The 24304-nt window shown below is 42.1% G+C and overlaps 1 long non-coding RNA gene across 2 annotated transcripts; it reads right to left on the minus strand.

Annotated features, from left to right (window-relative positions):
* Positions 1–414: 414 nt before the first annotated feature.
* Positions 415–24234, minus strand: LOC106988442 (uncharacterized). 2 transcript variants are annotated; one of them, XR_001432354.3, is made up of 3 exons: positions 23892–24234; positions 8643–8789; positions 415–5131 (listed from the first exon to the last, which is right to left on the minus strand). It is a non-coding gene; the product is annotated as an uncharacterized LOC106988442 (long non-coding RNA). The 2 variants fall into 2 exon arrangements; XR_008294436.1 differs by lacking the exon at positions 415–5131 and having other exon boundaries at positions 6112–8789.
* Between the last annotated feature and the right edge of the window lie 70 nt (positions 24235–24304).

Below are 24304 nucleotides of genomic sequence, written 5' to 3' on the forward strand. Positions count from 1 at the left end.
TGTGTGTGTGTGTGTGTGTGTGTGTGTGTGTGTGTGTATAGTTCATATTCAGGAAGTATCCATATATCAATACTTGAGTATTTTAGAAAGAACGGGTATTAAATTGGTCAAATGTCTTCTTTACATCTGCAGAGATGATTATATCATTTTCCTCTCTAGCCTTATACAGGGATAAATTTTGGATTTTCTTTTTTTTTTTTTCCCAACGTTTATTTATTTTTGGGACAGACAGAGACAGAGCATGAACGGGGGAGGGGCAGAGAGAGAGGGAGACACAGAATCGGAAACAGGCTCCAGGCTCCGAGCCATCAGCCCAGAGCCTGACGCGGGGCTCGAACTCACGGACCACGAGATCGTGACCTGGCTGAAGTCAGACGCTTAACCGACTGCGCCACCCAGGCGCCCCTGATTTTGGATTTTCTAATACTGAGCCACTCTTGCGTTTCTGAGATAACCTGCACTTGGTCATAATGTATTATGGTTTCCTACCTATAAGCAATATTGAATACTCAACACTCTCATTTACCTTTTCTTTTTTCTCCTCAGCTGCCCCACATCTGATTTTAGGTTTGTTTAGTCCTGAGACCACTAAGAAGATCAGCAAGCTTAGTCTACTTTTTACATAAAGTCCCGATTCTTCATCATTAAAAATAATTGTACTATATTTGTACAACACATAATCCCTGATAATTGTTATTGATTCTTAATACTTCAAATTAAGTATATGCTTAATGCTTACCACCAATCATTATGTTAAAGTCCTTCCACTCTTATTTCTTGTCTGGAGCTCACTTTAGTACCTCTATCAGAAAGAGATCTATCTATCATCTATCTATCTATCTATCTATCCATCCATCTATCATCTATCTCTTTCGGGTTCACTGATCATTTTCCCTGTCATCTCCATTCTTCTACTGAAGCTATCCAACAAATTTGATATTTGAATTTATATTATAGGAATATATTTTTATATTGCATTTTTGTTTCAACATCCGTTTGTTTTTCGTTTACATTTCTGTCAATTTCCTATATTTTGATTCCCTGTGAGAATGATCCCTGTTGCCTCATTCGGCATAGTTATAATAGTGGCTTTTAATTCTGGCCTGAGGATTCTGACACCTTGGTCCTCTTGGGGTTGGCATCAGTTGATAGCCTTCTCCCTTTAAAACGGATCACATCTTTTCTGGCTCTGTGTATGTAGAGTAATTTTCCATCGGGCCCTGGACATTGTGGATTCTGTCATTTTCCTCCAGGTCGTTGATATTTATGTTTCAGTAGGCAATTAATGGTTCTACTAAAACTGCAAATTGTCAACACCTGGGTTGGGTGCTGTCTCGGCTCTCGGTTCAGAGGGACTCCAGTCCGTTTTGCACATGTGTGATCCCAGGGTGAACCCGAAACTTGGCAAGTTCTCACGGCCACTTTGGGGTCCTCGATCATCTGTGGGGTCTCTCCTAACTCTGAGGAAGCTCTGCTTGCCCCGAGACCCCTTCCTGCCCGACCGGAACGAGGGGGAGCCCTCCATCTGAATTTAAGCCTTCCAAGATCTGCTTGCTGCGGCTTGTTGACTTTGGTGTTTTGTTCAGCATTTATCTGAAGAAAGCCCAGGGAGGCTGTAACTCCATCATGTCCAAAGCAGAACTTTCCTGGAAGGGCTCGTTGATGTGCTGGCTTTCTGAGCTTATGGAGGTTGGATTCCTCAAGTATCATTAGACATGGTTAGACCTTATCCCACCCCAGTCTCCACATCCACTCATGAACTGAATCCAGTACAATCCTTTATGGTTTGGGTGGCTGTTGTCAGCAAGAACCTGTGGATGATTTGGGGGTCCTCCTATTACCAGGGTTGTCAGATGCCACACTGCTTCCTTCGCTTCATCCCATGATTGATGTAGATAATCCATGTGGACCTTGCAGGTTTGGGGGACCTATCACCCAAGGTAGGACTGTTGTAACACGAAATAACAGACAAGGGAAATTTATTCTCACAGTTCTGGCAGCCAGAAGTCTGAGATCAAGGTGTTGGCAGGTCTGCGCTCCTCTGGAGGCTTCCATGCTTCTTCCTTACTTCTGGTTTACCCACAGTCCTTGGTGTTCCTTGGTTTGTAGATACATCATTCCCATTTCTACTTCTGCCATCACCTGGCCTTCTCCCTGTTTGTCTCCTGTGCGCCCAAATGTCCCTTGCTTTGGAAGGATGTCAGTCATTGGATTAAGGCCCATATTAATTCAGTATTACCTAGTCTTAATTTGACTGCATCGGCAAAGCTCGCATTTCCAAATAAGGTCAAATACACCGGGGTTAGGACTTGAATGTATCTTTCGGGGAATACAATTCAACCTACAACAGGTGATTTGCCCCCAAGGGATTATAGGGCAAGTAGAAGGGATGGGGATAATTTGTAATCTAGTTGTTTTTATAGTAAATATATTCTAACTGTATAGAATTAAGTGACTTGGGTAACATCACATACATGGTAAAATAGAATCCAGTCCACAACATTCTTCTATGCGTTAAATAGTAAGTTTTACTTAGTTGTTTCTTTTAAAAATGAGAAACCACTAAAACAACAATATTGAAAAACTTTTAAAGGAGAAACATCATTCACTTCCCCTACTCTCCTAAGACCAAAAAATATCCTCTCCATCTTTTCCATATGCGCTAATATTTTTTACATGTTTGTAAGAAATCAAGTTTGCTAACTTTTAAATAAAAATACTCAGCATAAATTACATAAAATAAGGAATTCTGTTACAAGAAATGTAATTGCTTTGCATTTTTCACTTAAAATGAAATCCATAATATCCAAGGGAATTTTCAAGATCTTGTCAGCTACTTTAATCTTCCTTCAGGAGTTGCTGATATTAGTCTAACTGCTCTGTTTTCACAAAGGCCCAGTATGTGATTAGGTACCAAGCGTGAAGTGTACCTGCTCAAGCTAATAATTAGGCCTCGAACATTATTATCAGCCATTTCGTTAATCTCAATGAGTTTAGGATGTAACAACTATAAACTGAGTAAATAATTTCTGTGACTAACCGAGACTCATGATACATAGGCTACCATCAAAATCTCTATACATTTGATACAAAAGATTATTGTCAGTTCAGACACAAATGCCCGAAATTAAATCATCCATTGGTGTAGCACAGAGGCAGATGCGTATAGTAGCTAAGAATGAGCTTTGACTTTAGAACAAAGTGGGTTTGAATCTTGAGTTCTTGTCTTGCCGGCTGGTGAAAGCCTTAAATCTCTTTAAGCTTCAGCTTCATTATGCATAGTGGAGAAAATACACTTAATTCGTAGGCCCTTGAGAATGTTAGAAGATCAAAAAAAAAAAAATGTCTGACACTTAGGCCTTCAGTAATTGAATTATTCAATGGGATGTTGAACTGAATATTGAACTATTCAATTGTTGAATAAATATTCAAAGAGGAACGGGTCTTACAGAGATATTATGCTATGAAGCATGCTGCTAACGTAACTGGTCTGACTCTGGTTGATTCTCGACTGTAACCACACTCCAGTCCACTTGGTTGTAGCATTTGCTTTTAAAAAAAACCTGAGGGGACCCCGGTGGCTCAGTCGGTGAAGTGTCTGACTCTTGATTTCGGGTCAGGTCATGATCTCGCGGTTTGTGAGATTGAGCACTGACAGCACGAAGCTCGCTTGGGACTGTCTCTCTCCTCTCTCTCTCTCTCTCTCTCTCTGCCCCTCCCCTGCTCATGCTCCATCTCTCTCTTTTAAAATAAATAAATAAACTTGAAAAAATATTTGAATTAGCACTTTTAACTCATGACTTTATCACGGTAACAGGAATTAGTACTTATAAATCATAAAACTCAAAACATAAAATAGGCTTATAGAGTTTACTATGCATTTAACTTTAATATACGTTTAAATACAGTTATATGGAGTGACAAACAGTATGGTCCAGAATTTAATTCCAACCTTTCCCAGATTAAACTTCCGGCAGATGAGGGAAATGCTTTGAAAATGTGCTAATCTTCCTCTTCTCTCATGGTCCGGGCCCTGGGCCTGTGCTGTCTCCTTGTTTACACGGACCTATGACCGGTTTGTCATTGCTTGTTCCAGGAATGTGCATCTCAAATCGCAGTTACTCAAAGTTCATAACACAGTCTTGATTGATGGCATTTGTTTTTTTGCACCGTGTTTCTGACTTTCTTAATAGGTTCATTGTGTTTACATTTTTTTTTAAACATTTATTTATTTTTTTTGAGAGGCAGAGAGAGACAGAGTGTGAGCGGGGGAGGGGCAGAGAGAGAGAGGGAGATGAAGAATCTGAAAGCAGGCTCCAGGCTCCCAGCTGTCGGCACAGAGCCCGATGTGGGGCTCGAACCCACGAACCGGGAGATCGTGACCTGAGCCGAAGTCGGACGCTCAACCGACTGAGCCACCCAGGCGCCCCTAGGTTCAAGCTGTTTAGAAATGAGCTCCTCCCAGCTGCCTGACACAGGTGCCTTTGGCCTTTTGTGTGCTCATTCACCCAGACGGAAGGTGACATTGAGGAAGACTTCAGAGAGGTTGTTCCATTTTGGCTGAATCCTGACAGGGAGACCCTGCAATGGGGAGGGCATCCCAGGAGCAAGGAAAAGCCGCAGCGTGTTGAGAACACATTCCATTCCGACCAGTCGAGTCAGTGAGAAAGGCGGTCTGGAGAAGAGTGTCAATAGATAAATCTGGGCGGGAAGCCAGCTTAGGCCGAGTCTCACATACCAGGCGAAAGAGTTAGAATTCCACACTCCAAGTGTAGGTGTCCAGGGTGAGGAACCACGGGCACACGCAGTGGCTTTATTTTGTCATTCACGCTATATTTGCAATGCAGCAGCCAGGCAGATAATGGACTGTGACAGGGTGGCAAGAAGGAGCATCTTAAGTATTCTTTCTTCACACCCTGCATTTCCTCCTCAACACGCTGTGGTCCCCTTGTGCTCCACCAACCCCTTCAATTCCTCTATTCCAGCTCCCTGCATGTCTCCCTTTATCGCAAGCATCTCTCTCAACTGTGCTTATGTATTTACATGCCTGTGTCCTCTACTAGATTGTAAGCTTCTTGAAGGCAGGGACAGTATTGCACTCACTTTGTAGGCTCAGTATTTAGCCCGATGCCTAGAAGAAAGTAAGCATTCAATAAATTCCCTATTGCACTCGTTCAGTATTTACATTTTTTTTTTTTAACGTGTGTTCATTTTTTTTTTTTGAGAGACAGAGACAGAGCGCCAGTGGGGTCGGGGCAGAGGGGGAGGGAGGCACAGAATCCGAAGCAGGCTCCAGGCTCCCAGATGTCAGCACAGAGCCCGACGCGGGGCTCGAACCCACGAACCGGGAGATCATGACCTGAGCCAAAGTCGGACGCTCAGCCGACTGAGCCACCCAGGGGCACCAGATTCATTCAGCATTTAATGACTGCCTACTAGGTGTTTCCCAGGAAAACTGCTAAAGACACTGAGCGTGGCACAGTAAATACAACAGAGAAAAATCTCTGTCCGCATGGAGTCTGCCTACTCATTCTGAGGGTCACATGACAGATTAGGAAGCGAGTAAATAAACGGGTGAAAATTTAGTATGTCAGATAACGATAAGGGCTGTGGAAAAAAATCAAGCACGGGAGATGAATGGAAGGGGTGATTTTAAGTAGGGTGATCAGAGAAGGCTTTGCCATGACGCCGATATTAGAATACAAACTTGCCAAACAAGGGAGCAGCTGAGGGGCAGGCAGGGACGTCTAGAGTGGGGGGAGCAGGAGGTGATTGGGCAGAAGGAACTGACAGAGGAAAGCCCTGAGACGGGCCTGCCAGGTGTCTAAGGACTAGCAGAGGCCAGTACAGCCGGACTTCGGCTTCTACTCTGAGCGGATTGGGAAGCCACTGAAGGACTTTGAACACAGGAGTGACACGAGCCGACTTCTAATCAGACATGACAGCTTTGGCAGCTGTGCTGAGAACAGCCCGAAATGGGGCACACGTGAAGGGGAGAGGTGAGGACTGGTGTGGCATCGGGGATGTGGAAAGAGGGGCTAGACGTGGCGCAGTTTGAAAGTGTTTTTTTTTTTTTTTTTTAGTGTATTTATTTTGAGAGAGAGAGAGAGAGAGAGAGAGAGTGCGTGCAGGGGAGGGGCAGATAGGGCAGGTGAGAAGAATCCCAAGCAGGTTCCACGCTGTTAGTGCAGAGCCTGATGTGGGCTCGACCCCGTGAACCGTGAGATCGTGACCTGAGCCCAAATCGAGAGTCAGACTCTTAAGCGACGGACCCCCCCAGGCACGCCTGAAGGTGGTTTTATTTAACTGGGCCTGCTGGGGGTTGACCGGAGGAATCAGGGAATGAGAGGGGCTAAGAGCGCCCTCAGTTTTGGCGTGGGCAACTGGAAACACGGGGTTGCAATTTACTGAGATGTGTTGGGGGACCATTTAACTCCCTGTCAAATTATGACCCTTTTGAGAGTGAAAGGGTTGCCCTACAGTTGGGAAAATGGGTGGACCGGGACTGTCTTGGAGAATCTGTTTACCTTGGAGTCGTGGCTCTCAGTCACGGGTGGTTTTGCCCCCAAGGCAACATTTGGGCCGTGTCTGAAGACCTTTTTGGTTGTGAGAACGAGGGGGGTTGCTACTTCGGCCCAGTGGGTAGAGGCCAGGGATGCAAAGGACAGCGCCTCTCGAGAAAGAATGATCTGGTCCAAAATGTTAACAGTGCCAAGGCTGACAAATCGTGCCCTAGAGATAGGGAAGAGAACAAGAAGGCCAGGTTTGCTGACATAAAGAGAGATAAAGATCAATGTAATCAAAGAGATATGTTATGAAGATGCTTCTTCATTCGTTCATCATTTCTATCCAGCCATTTACCCAAAACAGCATATACCTCTGAGCACAGAGGAATATTTAGAATTACACAATTAAAAGCGTCTACAGGCCTAATTAGCCTTATGACCAGGGTTTTACTGGGACCCTCACCCACCCACTCCTCGGCTATCCTTTCTTTGACCAAAGGCTTGGTTCAGCTACATCACTGGTGCTGATGGCTTCTTGGATTTCCAAAGCATATATGAGAAAAGGAAGTTCGAATGCAATTTTAAGAAGATGATGGCCACGATCGCCACCCGTCTAAAGACGCCTAGCTGTATGTGATTTTATAAGCAAAGTTCTTCCTATTCACAACAGACAGGTGAACCTCTCAGAAAGAGCAAGATTATCAAGTGAGATATCTGAACTCATTCTTCTCCCCAGTCCATCTTTTCTCCAAGGCAGAATGAATGAATGAATGAATGAATGAATGAATGAATGAAAACACTATTAAAATGAGTAACAGAACTCAAGGGGTTGACTGCCAGATCTCTGTAGCCATCCTTTCCCCCTTTTCATCTGTGTGGACCATTTCTGAAATTATAACTAAGCCTCCTACTAGCCAACCTAAAAGCATTCTTGTAGTCCCAATTTAGGTTCTTATAGTTTAGTCATTGAATGAGGAGGGGTCGTGTGACTCCTGCACGTGGATATATCTGAACAAGCATGTTGGTTTCTGAGCAGCTAAAACCTGAGAGTGAACATCCCAACTCTTTTTTAAAATTATTTTTAAAGTTTATTTTTTTTATTTTGAGAGAGACAGAGAGCACGAGGGGCAGAGGGAGAAAGAGAGAGAGAATCCCAAGCAACCTCTGCACTGTCAGGGTGGAGCCTGATGTGGGGCTCAAAGTCATGAACCGTGAGATCATGACCTGAGCTGAAACCAAGAGTCCGACGCTCAACCTACTGAGCAACCCCGGTGCCCCAACAGTCCAACTCTTAAGCTAATAAAGCAAATTAAAACTTTCAAACTGGCCCTAATTTTCCACATTCAGGTCTAAGAGACCAGGGTTTGTGAACTCAGACCCTTTGCTGTCTTGATTTTCTTCTGTGATCTTAGAATGGGGACCCGGGCTTTAGCAAAATGGGCAGAACATGCTTTTCTGTCTGTGTCTAAATACTAAGAGGGTGCCCAAAGGTTTTTCTTTCGGTAGACATTCTATTAAGGCTTAGTTTTGTGCTATCCCCAGGCACAAGAGGGCATTTACAGCTATTACATAACTTGAAACTGGGTAAGGGTAGAGTGTATACACATTCAGAACTCTGCCCGGTTTGTGGAATGTGAAGAAACAAGTTTAAGCAGGACTGTGCCCCCAAAGATGGGGAAATTTCAGGGGGAGTGCGGGGACAGAGTAATCAGCCGATCTTTGTGCCCTGTTCATTCAGATTAGGTTTCATGAACGGGGAGAAAAGCTGCAAAGTGCCTGGGCCTCTTGCAGTCCATGGATTTCCACTGTGGATTATTCGTCAGGTAGCTACGAAGGGTTTGAGCACGGACGCTATCCCTACCTCCGCCGTGAGGGAAATAGTTCTCTGGCAAAGCACCGTTCGTGCAATTAGAAAACAATCGAAACCATGATAGTCAACGCTCAAGGAGCAATCAGATGAGCAAAGATACAGGGCTACTTCCGAACCCTGGGATCCCCTCCGGTGGCATATCGTGTGCACAAATGCCTGCCATGGTCATGGGGGGGCATCACGGGAGGAGGGTCCGGATGGGAGGCATTTCTACTCCCAGCCCTGCACATCTCCCCAAAGTAAAGGAAAACCAGCAAAATGGCTACCTGTTGCCAAAGGGATGAATCTATTGTCTTCACTCGACCTTTTCCTCACTTGTATTTGAAGGTAACAGGTGGTTCATTTCAGTCACACAGAGGTCCGGTCGGATCCTGAAACCTAGATGGAGGATCAGCAGCAGATCAATCGGATATCTGTTTTCCCAACAATAAAAGGTACTCGTGTTCAGAAGCTGACGTCTAAGGCCTTTCGGCCCTCCATCGTTCACAACACTCACTGACACTTAACTACTTGTCGATGCTTGTTAAGAGCTGCCTGCATTTACCTTCTGAATCTCGGAATAAAAAATATCCACCGTGGGCATAATTTCTGAGACTCAACATGGAGACTCTGTAAATCTAGCAGACTTCGTTATCTAAATGTAACAACATGAAAATATATATATGTATATTTTTTGCATTTGTAAAATTCAAGAGGTGCTCATAACCTTCAGGGAAATTGGTCTTTGTTCTTGGAGTATCACAAGTACATTGCATAAATTGCCTGTGCCAATGAATACAGAAATAGAACTAAAGAGTGTGCACATATATAGCATCTTGAAAAATGATTTCATATTCCTTGTTATTCTGCTTCCAAAGCATTCTACAAAATTGATTGAGGAGATAACTGGAATATCATCTACCACAGTTCAGCTCTTCATCCCCCTTATGACTTATTTTTAAAATGCTGTTTTTAAGACACAAGGCTCAGTTCATCTTTTGGGAAGGTACATGGATAGATATTCGCTTAGGCTCTTGTTACAGAAACTTTGTTGTTTTTTTTTCTTTGAAGGCATCTCGGTCACTGTGAACATGAAATCTAAAATAATGCCTTATTTTCTTCACAATAAGAACCCCAAACCAGCATTGATCATAAATTCCTAACGTAATTCATCCAGATAAATTAAAGTTAAAAGGTTAAATGCATACATCTTTAGTCAGGCCAAAAACTTAGCTGCAGAATCCAAAATAAAATTGTGGCACTAAAATTGTGGAAAGGAAGCAATAGAACATACTACCTGTAGGCTGGCTTTTTAATTTTTCTGAACACTTATTAAAACTTAATATAACCCTATTTATCCTTTTGAGGCCCTGCAGATTCTTACTGGATGACTTTTCGTGTCTGGACTTCTCTTAACATTGCTAAAGGAAGAATATTTTTTTTATGTATGTTTTTAAACTCATGATGGAAAGTAAGTCTTTCAGATAAAAAAAATTTGTAAAGTTTTGTTTTCTGGTTCTTTTCCTTTATCCCTGCCTGGTTCCAAACAGTTGATGCAGATCCTTTTGATAAGTATTAAACAAATTATTTCAAACATAGCAATTAATGAATTAATTTCTTTAATAAATTAAATTTAAAATGCATTTCTTTAATAATAAATATTTCATAAGACTTACTTCTTTTTAAAATTATTATTATTATTATTATTATTATTTTGTTGAGAGAGAGACAGAGCGAGCAGGGGAGGGGCAGAGGGAGAGGGAGAGAGAGAATCCAAAGCAGGCTCCGTGCCCAGTGCAGAGCCCCACGTGGGGCTTGATCTCAGCACTGCGAGATCATGACTTGAGTCAAAGTCAAGAGTCAGATGCTTAACTGACTAGGCCACCCAGGTGTCCCAGAATTGTTCCATTTTAAAATAATAATAACAATAATAATAATAATAGGGGCGCCTGGGTGGCTCAGCCCGTTAAGCGTCCGACTTCAGCTCAGGTCATGATCTCACGGTCCATGAGTTCGAGCCCCACGTCAGGCTCTGTGCTGACAGCTCAGAGCCTGGAGCCTGCTTTGGATGCTGTGTCTCCCTCTCTCTCTGCCCCTCCCGTGCTCATGCTCTGTCTCTGTCTCAAAAATAAATTAAAAAAAAAATAAATAAATAAATAAAATAAAATACCTCCAATGCATGCTCCAACCCCTTCTTTATTTAATTATTAGGCAACGAGGCCCAGGGAAAATATTTTGATTTTTAAAATATTTCTAATATAAATTTTAAAACTGAGCTAATTTAGTTAATTAACAACTTGATTAGCAAAAAGGCAGCACCACCAGTAAAGGTTACAAGAAAAAAGTTCATGCAAAGACAATGAATATCAGAATATAGAGATTAAATAAAAGGACTTAGAATATTAACGTCCTACGGCATGCAAATGATCGGAAAGAACCAAAATGATGTTATCAGTGTATTTCTCTAATGAGGAAAACCATATGATAAGAACTGGTCATTGTAGCCTTAGGATTCTTTCCACCTCTCATTAACTATACTATGCCCTCTGCTGTTTGCTTTGTTCATCAATGACATTATATGGCCAAAGGCCTACATAATTCATGCCTGGGCTCTTCAGTTGTCCTTAAAATCCACTCCACCCCTGTGGAATGGAATTATTTTCTCCATATGGCCTCCATTTCCTCTTAACCAGCATCCAACAGTGTTTTGATTTGCTGCAATAAAAAAATATTTCTTCTTCCTTTCCCTTCCATTACACTAAGCGTTTCTTTTCATTTATGTTGGCAGTAATATTTCTCTAATTTCAAAGCTTCCTTATTTCTCTTATCACTTGGTAAGACACATGTTCTTACGTCCCAATTCTCTTCCACTTCATATACAGTATCTTCATTCTCAAAGAAGGAGCCAGTGCTGAGAAATTTAATAGCAACAAGGATAACCGAAAGCCTCAATACCTAATAGCCGTTAGCCCATATCATGGACCAGACACTCTTCTTAGAGGCTAAAGTAGATGAGTTCATTTAATCTTCACAACGACCCCATGAGGTAGGTACTACGTGGGGTAGTAAACTGAGGCATGGAGAAGTGATATTTAGCCCAACTCACAGAACTAGTCCAGACCCTTGAACAATACGGGGGTTAGGGGTACCAACCACCCCCCTCACTGATGAATGATATTTTTTTTAATTAAAAAAAATTATTAGGGTTTGTATTTTAATTCGGTGAAGTTAACCTACAGTGTTAAATTGGCTTCAGGTGTATAATATAGTGACTCAACAACTTCATACATCTCCCAGTGCTCATCACGATAAGTGGATTCCTTAATCCCTATCACCTGTTTCACCTATTTGCCCACCCACCTCCCCTCTGGTAACCACCAGTTTGTTCTCTACAGTTAAGAGTCTATTTCTTGGTTTGCCTCTCTTTCTTCTTCCTTTATTTGTCTTGTTTCTTAAGTTCTACGTATGAGTGAAATCATGTGGTATTTGTCTTTATCTGACTTATTTCACTTAGCATTATACTCTCTAGCTCCATCCATATCATTGTAAATGGGAAGATTCCATTCTTTTTTATGGCTGAATAATATTCCATGGTGTATTCCAGTGTGTGTGTACACCACATCTTCTTTATCCATTCATCTATGGATGGACCCTTGGGCTGCTTCCATTATTTTGCTATTTGGCTACTATAAATAATACTGCAATAAACATAGGGGTGAACATACCCTTTTGAATTAGTGTTTTGGTATTCTTGGGGTAAATAGCCAGACATGCGATTACTAGATTGCAGGGTAGTTCTATTTTTAAATTTTTGAAGAAGCTCCATAACTGTTTTCCACAGTGGCTGCACCAGTTTGCATTCCCTTCAACAGTGCACGAGGGTTCCTTTTTCTCCACCTCTTCACCAACACCTGTTTGTTGTGTTTTTTATTTTAGCCATTCTGACAGTTGTGACATGATATCTCATCGTAGTTTTGATTTGTAGTTCCCTGATGATGAGCGATGTTGAGCATCTTTTCAGGTGTCTATCAGCCATCTGTATGTCTTCTTTGGAAAATGTTTATTTCTTCTGCCCATTTAAATTTTTTAAAAATGTTTACTTATTTTTGAGACAGAGAGAGAGAGAGAGAAAAGAGGAGGGACAGAGAGAGTGAGGAAGACACAGAATCCAAAGCAGGCTCCAGGCTCTGAGCTGTCGGCACAGAGCCCGACCCAGGGCTTGAATTCACGAATAGCACGACCATGACCTGAGCTGAAGTCGGACGCTTACTGACTGAGCCACCCAGGCGCCCCTCTTCTGTCCATTTTTAATTGGATTGTTTTTTCGGTGTTGAGTTGTATAAGTTCTTTCTAATTTGAGTGTAGTTGACACGCAATGTTATATTAGTGGCAGGGAAATCCATGAATAACCTTTGACTCCTCCAAAATGTAAGTAGTAATAACCTACTGCTCACTGGAAGCCTTACCGATAACATAAAGAGTCAATTCACACATATTCTGCATGTTATGTTTATTATATACTGTATTCTTACAATAAAGTAGGTGAGAGAAAAGAAAATGTTGCTAAGAAAATCATAAGGAAAATACATTTACAGTACTGTACTGTATTTATTGAAAAAAAAAATCCACAAACAAGTGGACCTGTGCAGTTCAGACCTGTGTTATTCAAGAGTCAACTGTAATTCGAAGAGCCTGGAGTCCAACCCAGCCAGGCAGTCTGGCTCCAGGGTCTGTGCTATAATCCTCTCACAATTATGGCCAACCTATATAGGTCTAGTGTAATCAAATTATACCTACGAACCACTAGAGACAACAGAGACTGCCTTGGTCATGGAAGCAACTGCTAGGGCTGTGTTAGTGTATCTGCTTCCATGGGATATTATATAGGAAAACAGCGTCTTCCAATGCTATGTTCTTGAGATTTGACACCTTACTATCTCTACCAGAGTCCTCTAGACATAAACGGGGGGGGGGGGGGCGCAAAATTCGCATTTACTTGAATTTTTATTGCACCTAATGCTTCACAGTATTTACAGCCTCCATCACAATGAATGGTACCTCATCAGCTCAAGTGTCTTCAGTCTCCAACCATCAACTGTTGGGTTGAATAAAAAGAATGGTGATTATAAGTGTCGCGGAGATAACAGACACTTATCTACTCCTGTGCAGATGAGGCAGGGATGATCATGGTCTATGAAATAGGCCGGAAATTATTTCATTAGTTTCAAATTGATTACTTTGCTTTACGTATCAACTTAGTGTTTGAGGTATAAGTTATAAGTAGATTAAATACACTACAAATTATCTGACTCCCTTTTCTTTTTCTTTTTATTTAGGTGTGACCATTTCCACTAATTCTCACAAAATATTTCCATATAATATCATTTTGAATTGGTCTGCCTTTTCCAACCTAGCCTGCTTTTAATAGAACACTTGACTTTAAGAAATATTCATCATGTTGGACTCTTCAATTAACCTAAACTTGTTTTTATTTTTACATTTATTTATTTTTGAGAGACAGAGACAGAGCGTGAGAGGGGGAGGGGCAGAGAGAGAGGGAGACACAGAATCCGAAGCAGGCTCCAGGCTCTGAGCTGTCAGCACGGAACCCAATGCGGGGCTCGAACTCATGAACCGTGAGATCATGACCTGAGCCGAAGTCAGACGCTTAACCAACTGAGCCACCCAGGTGCCCCAACATAAGCTTTTTAAAAACAGGTAGGATAGGTATTAATTTACTAATTCAAATTTCCTTCCTGAATTAAATGTGAATGGCTGAGAAAAAAAACCCCAGCAGGAATCCTTAGAATCACTTTGTCATGTCACATCTGTTCATTCGTTACCCAAAGTGGGTTTGAGACAGAACACGTGGACCATACGATGTACAAGGACTCTTGAAGAGCACCATGAGCCAATAAATTCCATATTTCAGAGTCACCCTTACCGTTGAAAAATAGTCCATGACTATTGGTTATATAGAGACCTGAGGTCGAAATCATGAAACATCTTTCTAGAACACAGGCTTTATGTCTCTGACTTGCGAGGTGCATTAGTATGTTGGTAGCATCCAAATAGGTATAATGTATTTTAACTATATTTTGGAAACCTTTATTTCTCTGGTATTTCATTTTAAATATAACAGCAAATAGCTGGTGATGACCGTAGTCTCACCTTGGTGTTGCTCCCAAGTCAACATCCTGTAAATCGGGTCACTTATACTTGTGACAGTGGGGGTTCTCAGTCTACAAACTGCAACAGTGCCTTTGGCTCACGAGATTAAAATCGGAATCGACTTAACCCCTCCAGTTACAAGAATAAATGGAGCACCTCACATTTGAGGTGTCTTTTTGTTCACATCCTGCAAATTATAATAATTTTTTATCCTAGCTTAGAAGACAGCGAGATGTCATAAATACATTGTGCTTCTTGTCTGGAATCTACCTATAATGTCAGGAGCATTTATTGTGAATGCAGTTTCCCAAACTTCAAACCCAGATGCATTTTGGTTTGCCAGCTCATTAACAAGGGCTAAGAACTCACATTACGATATACGTAAATCCTTAAAATTTTTTCTACCTAGTGTATTTCAGACACCTGCTGTGAGAAGCTCTATTTTACACAAAATTAATGAGTCATTAAAAGTTAAGAGCCAAGCATTATATTTTTTCATAAGGCACTAGCTGGGTATATTAAAAAAAATCATCCAAATGTCTATTAAAAACCTGTAGAACGAGCTTCCTAAATCATGAATCGCATGGAAGTAAGATTAAGAAAATCATACCCAACATTTTCTACCATTTTCTTTGAGATATCCACCAGCATTCCAAAATTTACTCAGTGCCAGATGGCAGCATGCCCCACACTGTTTGATACATGTATTTTGATATTTATTTGGATTAAAACAATCCAGAAACAACAGGATGAATACGGCCCTGTGAAATGGAAATCTCTGCGTGCCTTTCACAAACGGGCAGGTTTTTAGGTTCTCTTTATTTCCCGCCTCAATGTCAGTCAAGTAAGGCCGCTGGAAAGGAGCTCTAAAATCGACCTCCAAACAGTTCCAGGGGCGGTAGGTACAATCTAGTACATCTTGGCTGTTTCACTCCTTATATTGTAGGATTCAGAATCATGAAAAGGCATGGAGCATGTGGCTCATGTTATTTACTCCATCATAAAGAGGTTAACCTTAACCCTCTTTATGGTAGGACGCACAAGCTATAAAATACCATGAGGCGCTCATTATATTCTCAAATAACTACTTTCTAATACTATACGATCACAAAGTACTTACAAAACACTATTTGGTTATAAGATATACTAATTTGAGAAATATATAGAACCCACTGTTTTTACGAATTTGGCTCACACACAAAATGATTAGTCTACCATCTCAAAGGAGAGGAAATAAGGAAAATTAGCAGTATTTTCAACTTATCTCATATGTGCTGTTAATAACAAAGCATTTCCTTTGGACACTAATCCAAAAGGAACAATTCAAGAAAACGCATGTTGTCCATCTACAATTATTTCTACATCACTGTCTAGTTCAGAGAGCTTCTCAATAGTCTGTGGACTTTTGAACTTTTTCGGTAATTTGCATATATCGCTCCTCTAAAATATTTCCCCGAATGTTTTATAGTTTTGTACAAAGTGCAGCAGATAAGTATGACCTGAATTATTCAGGTAAGTGACTAGAGCCCAGAAGCATCTATTAACATCAATGTAAACATATCAAGGAGTCTCGAAGGGCACAACACTTTGTCCTACCTCAGTATTTCAAACTCATCCTCAAATAGTAGAAGACTTACTGAATTGTCACAGTGCATTGACTAACGTACGGACTGTAAAGGAGATACACAGCTTTATTGTGGACTTTGAGTCCTGAGTTGAGCTTGTCCTGTGAACAACTAACATAAAACGAGGCAAAATGGTACCAGATGACTGTTAACCTGAAAAAGGTACAACTTCTAGGGCATTTACTAAAAGTTACCTAGCTTAAGATGAGACTGGGTAGCTAAAGTAAGGGACTAGGGATCAGAAGACAAGGTTGTACACCTGCACCCAGGCTGTTTTAAATCCCATGTTTTTCCATCTTGTCCCAGTAAAGCAACAACGTGATTTGACGATGATAAACTGGGATGCCGGGATGACCTGCTTCATCATCACTGTGAGGATAAAATGATATATGGTGGATGTGGAAAGAGCTTGTGAACCTTGAAATATTATAAAAATGTTACGAACATTACCCGCAGGATTTTAAGCTTCTCAGAACAGAGATCGCATTTTTTCCATTTTCTTTGCTTTTTTTTTTAAAAAAAATGTTTATTTATTTATTTTGAGAGAGAGAGAGAGAGAGAGAGAGAGAGAGAGAGAGAGAGAACACACAAGCAGGGGAGGGGCAGAGAGAGGGAGGGAGAGAGAGAATCCCAGGCAGGCTCTGCACTAACAGTGGGGCTTGATGCCATGAACCATGAGATCATGGCCTGAGCAGACACCACGAGTTGGAGGCTTAACTGACTGAGCCACCCAGGCGCCCCTACTTTTTCCATTTCCTTAACCCACTGTGTTTGCCATAACTGTAAGCCTTAATGAAGGTCTATTACTTTTTAAAATGGATATAATAAACCAGGGTGCTTTTCTTTCCTTCCCTTCCCTTCTCTTTTTTCTTTTCTTTTCTTTTTTCCTTTTTCTTTTCTCTTTCAGGTCCCTGGGATAAATACATTTGTGAGATGTCATGTTTTATAGCTGGCGTTGCCTGTATTTTATATCTTGATTGTTCTTAATCCTCCTTTAGTACATAAGCCTAGTATTTCAGCATCTGGGATTGGAACATCCCGAGAGATATGTAGGAAAAGGAAAATAGACGGACAAGCAGAGATACTCAAGGAAAACTGAGAGCTGATTTTTTTCATATGGTACAAGATTCATGATTCTTATAGTAAATGTTCAATTTAATCAACCTATCAAGAAATATTTAGAACAGGCTTGCTATGTCATACAAGGACCTCCAGGGTATTCAAGGGTATTCCCAAGGACTTCCCAGTGTAATTGTGGAGTTAAGATTTTTGTATTAGGAACACTTCAAGTACACAGTGACTAAACAATTGAATACCTTTGGAAATGCTTCACCTAGTACCAAGGGTTTATAGGAACACGCAGTCAAGACCAATTTGTAAAGCAGGGTCTGCCAACTTCTTAAGAACCAGAATGAAGAAGTATCGTAGGTCTAATAGGCCAGATAGTCTCTATTTCAACTCCGTTGTAGTTCAAAAGCAGCCACAGGCAATACATACCTGAATGGGCATAGCTGTGTTCCAATAAAGTTTTATTTACAAAAATAGCAGGCATGATCAATTTGGAGCAGGAAGCCATAATTTGACAACCTCCATTGTAAAGAAATTCTCCCAGCTCTCTATAATATAATAAACGTTCCATATGCGCCTTTCATGTCACTAGGGCATGCATCAGTCACCTTGGATCCTTTGTAATGTATTACCTTTGACAAGTGAAATGGTAGCTATGACAAGATTCTTCACTCCTTTAAGGTTGGAAATGATGGTGCAGTACAACCATGAAGTTCTGGAGGAATTCTCTCTGGAAGAAGTTGCAAAGTGAAATATCTGGGTATCTGGGGGGGCCAAGGTGCAGTTCTTTTTGAATCACTATACAATGCAAGTCAATAACTGATTAAATATGAAATTGACTAGGAGCGTTGCAACAAAGGAGTTCCAAATTTACGCGTAACTTGAACCTCACATATAGAGCGTAACCATTTATTTGGTTTCTGTAGAGCTCGGACTTGTTCAGGTTTTCCAAAGCCAAATGGGGCAGGACCAGAGATATTATGCGTGTGTGTGTGTGTGTGTGTGTGTGTAAAGATAATGAGATCGACTGATTTGATTATGATGGAAAGAACAGAAAAAGTATATGCATATGTTGGATTAGACATGCTTCCGGTTTTCTCTCTTAACAGGATGTGAAATATTTTTTGCACCCTGTATTACATAATCTAATGATTCAAAGTGGTTCACTATTGGCCAGTGCTTTAACACACTCCCTGGAGTGTTGAGCATGCTTTTAGGGTTAATACTAGGCTGGAATTGTTTTTATTCTTATTTTCCTAGAACCAACATCCTTTGTCCGTTTACGCTACTATTTCTGGCTAAGACTGAATACGGTTTTGGGGTGAGGCTGAAACGGCATCACACTGGAGCTCTAGAATTCTCCTTGATTGTTAAGAAATACTGAACAGTCATGGTATGCTTTTTTTTTTTTTTTTTTTTTTTTGAGAGAGAGAGGCAGAGGGAGAGGGAGAGGGAGAATCTCAAGCAGGCTCCATGCTCAGTGCACATCCCAAGACGAGGATCGATCCTTCGACTCTGAGATCATGACCTGAGCCAATATCAAGAGTTGGATGCCCCACCGACTGAGTCCCCAGGGGCCCGTGTACATTTTTTATTCAGTGAGAATGCATTCATGAGGACTCTGGATAGTCTGTTGGCATTTCCATTAGATATGTCACACACTGTTATTTTAAAGGTTGTTGATAATAATGTGAAAATCTAGAATCTTAATAGGAGTCTTGAAGTAGTAGTCAAGCATTTTTTAGATATACATCATAATTAAATAAAAGTTGTTCTTCCTAGTGAATCCCTATGCTGGCATTTAACTCTTAACAAAGAATGCTAAGATAAGCGAATCAATCCATTTTAGGTGAATGCATTCAGGATGTGATAAATCCATCCACGCTTCAGATAAACACGTATTAACTGAGCACTTATTATGTGCATGACATATATTTGATCTGGGGCAACATGATGAAGATGAAACTGCCCCCACCCAAGCTTAGAATAAGGGCCAAATACAGACAAGTAAGGTCTGTCCAAGGGAGAAGGTTAGGAACGCTCAGGGAACCAAAGATTTAGCAGAAGAGATAAGGTTTGTACTTAAGTAATATTACTGCAAGATGGTATTGGATTTATGGCCCACAGGAGCTAACAGGTGCTATCAGAATGTAAAGGGGAGGATGTTCTTTTTAAGTCAGAGGGATGTGATCAAGGACAACTTCCTAGAGGAGGTGGCCTTGGACCCTGAATGAAGGGTAGACTTTAGAAAAGTGAAGACTTTAGGTGGGGCCCAGAATAAGAATAATCCTGTTTTGGCCGGATTGCTTAGACAAAAGAATCTCAGAATATAAGGCTGAACAGGAACGGCCGCGCCATATTGGGGAGGGCACCGGAAGTCAGCTGAATCTGGCTCGAACTCACGGACCGCGAGATCGTGACCTGGCTGAAGTCGGACGCTTAACCGACTGCGCCACCCGAGCGCCCCAAGGATTTCTAAAATTTCTACCATAATCATAATTCATTGCGACACATTAATGCAGTAAAAAGAAAATTTGTTCTTCAAGCTATTGTACCGTTGCTTGTGCAGAACACCACCCGGTTCCTTAAACTAATCTGCCACATGGTTCTCCCCAGTATGCGTCATTATCTTTAATGTACCTATTTATCCTGTAATTTTCTAGAATCGAGGAAAGTAGATAGTCAGAGTTTAACTGTGACACCTTCTTTCCCATGTTTGACATCTAGTAGACACTGTTGAAAAACATTAATAAATGTCACATACACATGAGAATTGCTACCTGTAAGGCAATATCTCAAACTGTAATTTGAATATTTCTTATCTCATCTCTTAAGGGATATTGTCATGACAGTCATTGGTTGGCTTGCGGGCACAGAGGATCACGAACACTTAATTCCAATGTAAAAAAAAAAAAAAATAGAATGTGTGGCCACACTTCTCTTCTTTTAAATCTTTGGTGGTCTTAATCAGACACTGAACTGGGTTTACAGTCACGCGATATTAGAACTAGAATTTAGTCGGACTCTCTGTATGTTACTGGAACAAGAAGAGGTCCAGAAAGGTAAAGTGACTTGCCTTAGGAAGCACAGCTACCTTTTTCTACATCCAGGACTAGAACCCACATCTCTTAGATTCTAGTGTTTTCCTCACATCAGAAGTTACTCTTACCAAATCTCATTAACTTTATTAATTTTTTTTTTTACATTTATTTATTTTTGAGAAACAGAGTGAGACAAAATGTGAGCGGGAGAGGGGCAGAGAGAGTAGGAGACACAGAATCTGAAGCAGGCTCCAGGCTCTGAACAAGCGGTCAGCACAGAGCCTGATGCGGGGCTCGAACCCACGAACCGTGAGATCATGACCAGATCGGAAGTCAGACGCTCAACCAACTGAGCCCCCCAGGCGCCCCAAATCTCATTAACTTTAAATTAGCTTAAAAATAGAACGTCAGTAACTTCTCGAGGTGTTAACTATAAAACAGCATTTCTCAAACTCAGCCCTAACTGACGTTTGGACTGGATAATTCTTGGTTGCGAGAGGCTTCCTGTGCTTTGTAGTAGGACTACCAGCATCCCTGATCTCTACCCACTAGATGCCACCCTCAACCCCTGGCTGTAACAACCAAAAATGTCCCTCCAGGCATTGCCCAATGTCTCTGGGCGGTGGGGAGATGGTGGGGGTGGGGGCAAAATCACCTCCGGTTGAGACACCCTACCCCCACCACTTTCTCCACCCTGCATATTCTTCTAGAATAATTCTTTCAGAGCCAGTTTTTAGCCTAGGGGCATCCTTCCAAGAATCACACCTCTGGCCTGACAGCATTTGGCTTTTCCCAGGTGTTCCAGTACCCCCCGCAGGTGTTATTATCCTTGGAATCTGGTTATTCCAGGCTGTCCATGATGACAAGTCCTTCCCCAATTTATTGCATTCATTATTTGAGTATGCCTTTGAGTGCCTATTATATGCTAGATACACGGCACTGGGAATGCAGAGATAAGTCACTGATCATCGGGAGTTCAGGCTCTTGGAGGAGACAAGATGTACATGAACACCTGTCAGCCCTGTGATGAGGATCAGGAAAGAGGTGCGTACTTGGAGCTACAGAATCAGCGAATGCACCTCCTTCACACTGAGGGCGGTCATCCGGTGACGGGTCACAGAAGGGACCCAAAGGAAATGCCAGCTAAGCTGATTTTTCAAGCTAGGTCGCGAATGGAAAAAAAGGCTTTCCAGGCAGAGGGATCAGTGTCTCTAAAGAAAGGACAGACGAACCTGGCTTCTGACTATAGCATCAACAACGGGGGGGGGGGGGGGGGGGGGGAGAAATGAAGCCAGAAGGTAAGCAGGGGACAGGTCTCAAGGAGCCAATTATACGACGTCAAGGAGTTTGCCGTTGTCGTGATGGTAACTAGAAGTCGGGGGAGAAGGCAACACATTTGCTATTTTAGAAACATCGCAAGTAGAGACCACCTCGAGATAAACAGCTAATGCACTGTCTAATAAACGAACAACGTGCCAGATTTTGCTTTCACTTCCTCATGCTGCCATGAGAGGGATTCCCTTCCTAGGAGCACTGCCACAGACCGGCGAAAAGAGGAAAGGCCCACGACCGTAAGACGTACCACGTGTTCCGCCACCCAGGACTATGGGCAGAGGAAAGCTTGGACCACCCAGGCAAGAAGAACTTTTCCTTCTGGAATCGAAGCCTTCAAAGACAGGCTGAGTTCCCCACGGAAATTCAAAATGTATGTTTCCCCAGAAAGGAAAAAAAAGATGATACATTTTGCTATTTTAAAAAATTAATTAGTTTTTATTTATTTATTTCTAAGTAAAGTCAGTTATTTATTTCCGAAGTGAAGTCCAATGTAGGGCTTGAACTCACCACCCCGAGATCAAGAGCCACGTGATCTACCAACTGAGCCAGCCGGCCGCCCCCGTTTTGGCATTTTTAAACGTGTGGCTCAGCCAGTTTATGGGCTGCTCTCTGTCCAGTAGCTGTCCCAGGGCTTGGCACGTGGCAGGTACTCCATTCATGATTGCAAAGGTGAACTGGATGCATCGAAATAGATCTGCACACTCACATGCCTCTTGGTTACAGGAGACTTAGGAGGCAAAAATGCCAGTGCCACGCGGTGCCCAAATTATGTGTGCAAGAAAGAGAGGAAGGGACAGTAAGGATTCGCCTAGAAGGACAATGAATGATAGTGAGCTAGTAAGTCCCTGAATCTGCTGTTGCTCATGGGACAGAGATCCCTTTGTCTTAGGGACAGGAGCTAATAGGAACATGAAGTGACCTGGACGAATTCTCAATAATGTCAGGACAGGAAATCAACTTAGGGAAACTAATGTTCGTTGCATCACCTATTGCGTATTTTAAGAGTTGATTTGCTGGCTTGTAGCTTAAACATGGTGGCCTTCTCTCTGATTCATCCATTACTCAGAAGGCCCTGGCTTCCTAGAATTCCGAACACAGCTGCAATAGTTTTCATTAGCACTCATCAAATCTAGCTGAATCCTCTCTCAAAGTACCCTTGTTTATTTCCCACTACTGATCCGGCCTATCTCTAGACTCTCCCAGTTTCAACCCAACAGCGATTGCGGAGCGCAAATTTACCTTCTTAAAACAATGCTTTCATTCAGTTACGCCCCTGTTTAAAACCCTTTCACAGCCTCCCAAGTATCTGTCAGATAAAGTCCAAACCTCTAGGCCTGCCTTTACCGTCCAGGACGGTCCTCACCTGTAAATTCTGTCCACCTCCATTTTTGTATCCAGTCAACGTCCGGATTGAGAGCAACTTGTTTTGCGAAGTGTTTGCCAGATGAGCAAACATTTCTAATAAATTGTAACTGAAAACAAGCAGTGTCTTGCGATAGCGGTAGTAAGCGAGGCTGGATGTCACGTGATCACAACTGAGCCAATGGTTCTTGAAATTCGCTTTGATATACAAGCGCTTTGGATTACGAGCACGTTTCTAAAACGAATTATGTTGGCAAACCAAGGTTTTATGGTACGAGGCAATGTAGTATCCTTAGTGTCTCCTGAATAGGCTGTCCTCCTCTCTTTATTGCCTGTGGTTCACACCTCAGCAGCCTTAACTCCTCAACTTCTCCCTCTCCGTGTTGAAAGCACACTTCTGAGTCTGGTCTACTCCGGGAAGTAGATGCCTGGGCTCATTTCAGCCCATGTGCCCTCCCCTCAGTTCCCTTCTTTGCATGGAATCATTCTGTGCATCTCTGGCTTCCTTGGGAGAGGGGTGGCTCTACCACACCCCCTAGCCATGAGCAATACAGGACAAAGGGATGACCCAAGGCCCCAGAAAGGTGCCTGGCCCATCCCAGGAGCTCAACAGATACTTGTTAATTTTGTTGAATAAATTCAGGATATCTGGTTTGGTTAATTTTAGACTACCACCCACTTTCTCCGGTAGACCGGGGACTTTCCTCCCCCACCAGGTGAGAAAAAGCATCTAAACATTTTAACTTTGATAAAGTCAGTTGTGACACATAAAAGGCAGAACTTCCTCTTTAACCCTTCAAGAAATGAGAACTGTCCCCTCCCATTCCCGCCCACCCCCCACTGATTTTCAGGTTCCTTGAAAGTAACCGACCTGGATCATTTCTTACTTAATACAACTTTTATATCTTCTCTGCAGTTGCAAAAGTAATCTTACCTCTAGCCGGCCAAATCACCAACCAATTCTCCATGAGAGAAAAATGTTTAAAAAATGGAGGTGTGGGGGTAAAACGTCTACAGGCAGGGACATTACAACAGGTGCTGCCCTGCAAACACAAAACACCCAAGCCGACCTTCTCAGGGAGCCAAATGCTTTTCAGCTAACCTAATGTTCTTCAATTATTGCTTCAGGGGCTTTTCGGTAACAAAAATGCTCCCTCGCCTTGGCCCTGCCGTTTTGGGCCCATCCCTTACTACCGACTGCGTGTCTGACTTGTTTATCTGGGCGCACCCAGTCATCTCGCTCGGCGACCCAAGCGACCACGTTTCCTTAAATCAGAGCCCCGTGGACTCTGCTCGGAACTACATTACCCAGCGGCCCCCGCGCCCTTCGCAGGAAGGACGTCTGCG

Source organism: Acinonyx jubatus, chromosome E1 (assembly GCF_027475565.1).
Source record: "Acinonyx jubatus isolate Ajub_Pintada_27869175 chromosome E1, VMU_Ajub_asm_v1.0, whole genome shotgun sequence".
NCBI lineage: Eukaryota > Metazoa > Chordata > Mammalia > Carnivora > Felidae > Acinonyx > Acinonyx jubatus.